Raw genomic sequence first — 6,703 nt, 5'->3', positions numbered from 1 at the left:
TGTATCTTATTTAGAAATCAGTAAGTTTTATTCCCATGTAAGTGAGATACTATTGAAGGATGCTATGAAAAGAATTACTTCTTCTTCTTCTTCTTCTTCTTCTTCTTCTTCTTCTTCTTCTTCTTCTTCTTCTTCTTCTTCTTCTTCTTCTTCTTCTTCTTCTTCTTCTTCTTCTTCTTCTTCTTCTTCTTCTTCTTCTTCTTCTTCTTCTCTTCCTCCTCCTCCTTCTCCTTCTCCTTCCTTCCTTCCTTCCTTCTCCTTCTTGTCTTTTTTTTTAGGCTTTTGAAGAAAAATAATGGATGTAGCTAAAACAGAGAGGCAGTCTAGGAAGGTATGGCCAATGTTACAGAGAAGGCCTGCCTGTAACTATAAATAATTGAATAATTTTGAAACTTCTGACATTTATGAAGTCCAGCTTGTTCTCCCTTTCATTTGTCAGGAAAGTCCACTTATAGGGCCTGCGAATGCCTTTCTTTCTTTCACTTCCACTCACAAGGGATAACCAGGTACATCTGGCATAACATAACCTTATCTTGAAGGACAAAAGGTGAAACACCATCACCTTAGCTTGCATTGTCTTTCCAAAATCCATTTGGGTCTTTCATAATTGTCATGGTTCAAAATTCAAGTCACTAGATTTGTTTCCAAATTGAAAATCAAGTTCAGTGGCATTTTGGACTTCTGATATTTTAAAAATTAGGAGAAATGACGCTGCAGACCAGAGAGAATGTTAAGTGAAGAAATCATATTTTGTCTGCTACAGGAAGATGTGATACATTCAGCTGCATGTCAAAGAAGCAAGTAAGAATCAATTTACATATTACAAATATTATGCAGAAATCTTTCAAAATTGCTCAACATGCTGATAGGTCTGTACTGATTTGCAATCCAAAACATAGTTACTAGGGAGTAAGCTTGGCAAAGGGCAGTAGGAGTCAACATCCACAATATTGCAAGAAGATGAACCATCAATCAAGACTAGGAAAGAATGAATCTGTCAATCCCACTTATTCCTATCTGAGCACTTTCAAACATCTTATATCCTTTCCATCCTGTTCATGAAGAAATCATTCCTTTTGGGAAAGTTCTTATCCAAAACTCATTAGAATAAAATCTTGCCTATTTGTATTTACCAAATACAATTCAGTCAAGTAAAAATGAAATATTCAAAGCCTTTGCCACTTCACTTTCTTCTACATTATATTTTTTTCAAATCTAAATTTATTTCTTTCCTGTATATCAAGAAATCTGAGATTTCAATATTGATAAGATGTTATAACAGAAAAATTACTAAACCAAAATGAGTAAATAGAGCTGCCGTAGGGAATAATTTCAATTCACCTGATATATTTATCTCCGCATAAACTCAGCTGAAGACAAATGACACATGCTTTGTTAAATTTTCCCTATAATAATTTTTGAAACAATTTTCTTAGAAACTTGTATAATATATAACCTTCTCTTTTTCCAAGCAATATTCATTCATGATGTTGTTCTTTCACTTTTGCGAAATCTACTTTTTTCCTTTAACCTTTAAAAAAACAACTATAATATCAACAAATAGATGAAACTCTGTTAAGTATTTTTGCTGTAATTACATACAGACCATCCATTATACTTATCAGAACACCCATTATTTTGGTGAAAAAATTCATTAATGCCTCAGGCAGGAGAAAGTATCTGAACTTTTAAATCATGGTAGAACTGTTAAGGGAATGGCGTTTTGCCTTCTTGACAGGGACTAGTTCTTATTAGTATGGAACTGAAAAAAAAAATCTTGCCTTTTCCACAAATAATCTCCAAGAAATGAGCCCTAGAGACAAATGGCTTCCTCGGGGCACCAGCACCCTCTTGAAAAGCTCTCATGATTTGTTTATGCCTGCTCAAGCTTAGCACTGCAGAGGGATTAAAACATCTGTTTGCATGTTGCTTTAATCAGGACTAGACAAGGAACTTGCCCACTTCAGAGATGTCATTTCAGCAGGAGAACATGGGAGGAAAGAGATAGAGAACTGGGGGAGGCAGCCGCCAAAGACCTGGGCATTCAGAAAGCGTGGCCTGTTTCATATGGTCTTAGGAACCAGATGCAAAGCTTTGACACCACAAAAACTTAACCGCACATATGCCAAAATTCTTCCCATTTACAGCAAAGCTCAAAAGCTCTAATCCCGGAAAAAATATTAGATGAGTTGCTGCAGTCCTATAATTCATCTACATTCTTTAATTTGAATGGTATAAATCTTGATCTGCATCAACAAATAACTAGTGGAACAACTTGCCATCAGAAGTTGTGGGTGGTTCATCACTGGAGGTTTTTAAGAAGAGACTGGACAGCCATTTGTCTGAAATGGTATAGGGTCTCCTGCTTGAGCAGGGGGTTGGACTAGAAGACCTCCAAGGTCCCTTCCAGCTCTATTCTGATTGATTGATCTTCAGCACATATGTATGGGAGGGAAAGGGAGTCATTTCCAGAAGTTTCAGAGGAATTTTCTTCCCCATAGAATGCCAGAAAATTAGAACCACGGAGATTCAGAATGTCTCAAATTTTCTCTTTTTTAATAAAAAGAGTTGCTATATAGCCATAGACAATTACTAATTTTCAAAGCAGAATATTAATTATTTCCTAATTGGGCATATACTAGTCTTTCTTTCTTTCTTTCTTTCTTTCTTTCTTTCTTTCTTTCTTTCTTTCTTTCTTTCTTTCTTTCTTTTTTTCTTCACTCATTATGATGTCCTTGTGATAACAATGGGATTTTTTGGGAAATATTCCTTTATTCTTTATCTTTCAACTACAGCATAAACCATGACAAGGAGGGTTCAACTAATTATTAGCTAATAGAATATTTAAATACTCATATATTATAAAAATCAACGCCAACACCAAAATGTTCATACACAAGTCCAAATTGAAGCCACTTTTGTCTTATGTATAATACAACTGGTATTATGAATATTTTGTTCTTTTTTAATAAAAAGTATTTACAATCCAAGTGCTATTCCACTAATGGATAAGTCTGCTGAAAAACTGTGTGATCATTCCATTTAGTTTTAGAGATACTTCATCTCTATCTTTCAAATGATGGTTTGAACAAGGACTGAGCTAATTTGCCATCATCACTGGTTAGTTGCAGAACCAGTAGATGAAAGATGAAATATGAAAAACTATTTAGCTAGAACAATGAACAAGATAGGCCATCAATCTAGCCTATGTTTACAAGACATGAGCTCTCCATGGAAGTTAACATAACCCTACAAATACACAGATGGAGGCAGTTTGCCAAAAAGCCTACATAGCCTAAGACATCCTTCTGTCTCAGTAAGACAGAGGATGGCACTCCCTCCTTTAAGCGCATTCAAAAATTGGCTAGACTGGCAGTTATACCCTGACGTCTCCTCCCTGCCCTTAAGGACAGCAGAGCACCCAGCGAGTCATAGTCTAACTCATACAACACACACACACATACTTCCAATTCCCAGTCTCGGAAAATTGTTCCATACTCTCAACGGTATATTAATCAACATAGCAGTCCCATTATGACTAATGGTAGCACTGTTTGGAAGTTAATCCATGGGTGATATTTATTCCAGTGTAGCAAAACTGCAGAACAGGTATTTAGTTATTTAGAGTTCATTAAAAAGGCACAGATTAATCTTGTTTACCCGATGAATTTCACCCACCTGAGATCTTCCAGTACTGTATGTCAGGGAAATGGAACACAGTTTCAGATATTAGCAATAAGACCTAAAATTAGAAAGCCATCACTCCTTTATGCATTTTTAGGGTGTGATATTCTGAGTGTGATACCAGAAATTGTACCAAGCCGGAGAACTTTCTGGTGCCTTCCAAAGTATTTATTCTATAATATGAACTAATTCAATGCTGCAAATTTATTCTGCAGTTCAGTTTTGGCATGGTGTTATTATACCCCCCCCCCGTCCCAATATGTGTTCATTAATGAAAAATTGATATGTCCTGAGTCACTCAGAATGAACCTTTTACCAGATTAGAGATTTACTGAATGACTGTATCATTAAAATGTCAAGTTACTATAATTTTTCAGGTGTTTTCTAAATTGATCAGATGGTCATTAATATGTAGACTTGGTGGTAAAGCTGGGTAAAATATGTAACACAATATCAAAAAATAATGATGAAATTCAATATATCTTTATCCAATTTTTTGGCCATCCAGGATAACTCTGGGCAGTTTATAATATTTCCATTATGTCTGTTTCCCCACAACACAGAAGCATCTTTCTCACTACTATTTAAGCAATGAGATTAAATACACCTGCTCATTATTTTTTTTTCATTTCAGATGTTTTTAAGTTTGCTCTTCTTTGCCTTTTCTTTAGATCAATTCTGACCATGCCACAGACTGTAACAAACAGTCTGCAGGATAAATCTGAGATTTAAATCAGGAGAAACCTCAATTTTCTGATGAAGGTAAGCTTATAGTCCCAGTGAAAAATAAAATTAATGAAATTAAATGTGTAAATAAAGCATACAGTGTTTATTTCAATTTACACTCATAACTCTGAGAACATTTGAGGGATAATCAAAAGAACGTTTGCTTTAGAACTTGAACATTTTTTTTCATCAGGAGCTTATCAAATCTTTGTTACCAGATTAGGTGGATTTTTTTTTAAAAAAAACCTCAGATCTTTTTTCTAACATGTTGCTAAAATCTGCATTGTTAAAATATAAATCCAGTATGTCTAGTTCTTTCATTTGTCTCTCATTCCGATTAGCACCAGAACTTCCATACAAAGCAGATTCCAACTTCATATCTATTGACAGTAAAACAGCTAGAAGTTTGCTCCCCATTCATAGGAGACCATAAAATACATTCAGACTGCACCAGATCCAAACAAAGCAGAGACAGGAGAAATAGTCTGAATGAATCTAGGTTTCAGCGTCGCATCTCTGCACTCAAAACACACTCAATTCAACACAGTACAATACTCAATACAATGTTCAAAGAAACACACATGTTCCTTTCCTACACTGACAATCAACCCATTTTCAGTACAACTGCTTCAGATTCTTTAGCCAGTAAGGGTGAACCCACAAGCCTAAATATCATAACTTCATAACACCGCTCACCAACCTGAACCCTCAGTGATAGCTAGCAGATCAGAGATGAACTCTTAAGTAGTCTCCCAAGTTGCATCGTCTAGTTGCAGCAGTCTGATACTATCTGAACATGTATTTTTGGGAGCAACAATTCTCTGGAGCGATTCCCTCCACCTCCAGGAAAAGTTAAACAGTTAGGGGGAGGGTTCTTTGAGCCAACCACTTAATGTTTGTCCCATTTGATTTAATACAATTCCATTGATACTTGGAACCTGGCAGCCAGGCCGAAAGAATCATTGTTTCTGTGAAATTTGTCAGGATGACCTCAGTTTTATTTATTTATTTATTTATCTTTGGCAAAATAGACAAAATAGCATACACCGTAATTTCTCCACTTTATGGAAATGAAAGGAGAGGGGGGGAAAAAAAATCTCCATGCCTGCAAGACTGCTAAGTCCATTTCAGATTGATACCCAACTCAGAGCAGTGGATATTCTGTCCCAAGTGGCATTTGAAGCTGTTCTCACTGTAAGTGAAACTTGCTTGCTTTTTCCTTGGCTTGAGGTTGGCAGAACTCCACCCAACGTTATCGCTTTCTTTCTTTATTTGTAATGAGATTTTTGACTTTATAATGTTCATGTTAATATTATCAAAGTAGGATGCAATTAAAATCAAACTTATTATGAATGTAATCCTAGAAAAATCAAAGAGTTAAACAAAGCAAAGCTCAACAAGCTTATCAAAATATGATTTATTCCTGTTGGTCTGTCAATTTTTGAAGACAGGTGAACTTATCATGGAAGAACATTCTGTAATAAGGTGCTACCCCAGAGGAAGTCCTACAATTAGGAGTAAATAATTTCAACTGAGTATGGGATGGCATTTAAATCAGCGTTTCTACATTTGACTCTAAAACAGGGGTGTCAAACTGGCAACATCAAGTGTCGTGTTGCGACGTATCGTGACTTTTTTTCCATTGCCGGCAATGGGGTGGGTGCGGTTTTGCCATGACGTATCCGGCCCGTGGGCCGGCAGTTTGACACCCCTGCTCTAAAACAAAGGGGGGGGGAAATCTATGAACAAAATTATTCTGCCTATTATTTAGAATTTTAAAAAGGAAGATCAGCCCCTTGAAATTGGTCTGGAAACACCCTGGTAACCAGGGAAGATTACTTAGAATGGACAACCAAATTCAAACTGCTTCATTCTGTGCTGGAGAAGTTTCTTAACTACTAGAGGTATCCAATATATAATGTATATAACTGCAGAGATTGACCTGAAAGTTTGCCAAAACATGCAAGACAATGTTTTGCATGTTTTGGTAATCTTCAGACTAATCTTAATCTATCCCATAAATAATTACCCCAAAGCATTCTTCAGTGCATGAGCAAATAGGGTACCAGAGTGGTAGTTGCGTAAGTAGATGAAATGACCATTGCCAAAACATCTTGACAGAAAAAATCTAAAAGATTATCTTGATATCACTACTTTTTATACAACGGTAACAACCTAGAGCAATGGAAATGCCATTTTTCATTTGCTGTGTGAATGCTTTTCTAAAAACCAAGTGTACAATTAGTCAAACACAAGCAACATATCCTTCTCACATGTCAAAAAATAACCATTT

The sequence above is a fragment of the Protobothrops mucrosquamatus genome, unplaced genomic scaffold, assembly GCF_001527695.2.
Source record: "Protobothrops mucrosquamatus isolate PMUCROS unplaced genomic scaffold, P.Mucros_1.0 scaffold_36, whole genome shotgun sequence".
NCBI classification, from domain to species: Eukaryota; Metazoa; Chordata; class Lepidosauria; order Squamata; family Viperidae; genus Protobothrops; species Protobothrops mucrosquamatus.
Note: the sequence above shows the minus strand (reverse complement) of the source record.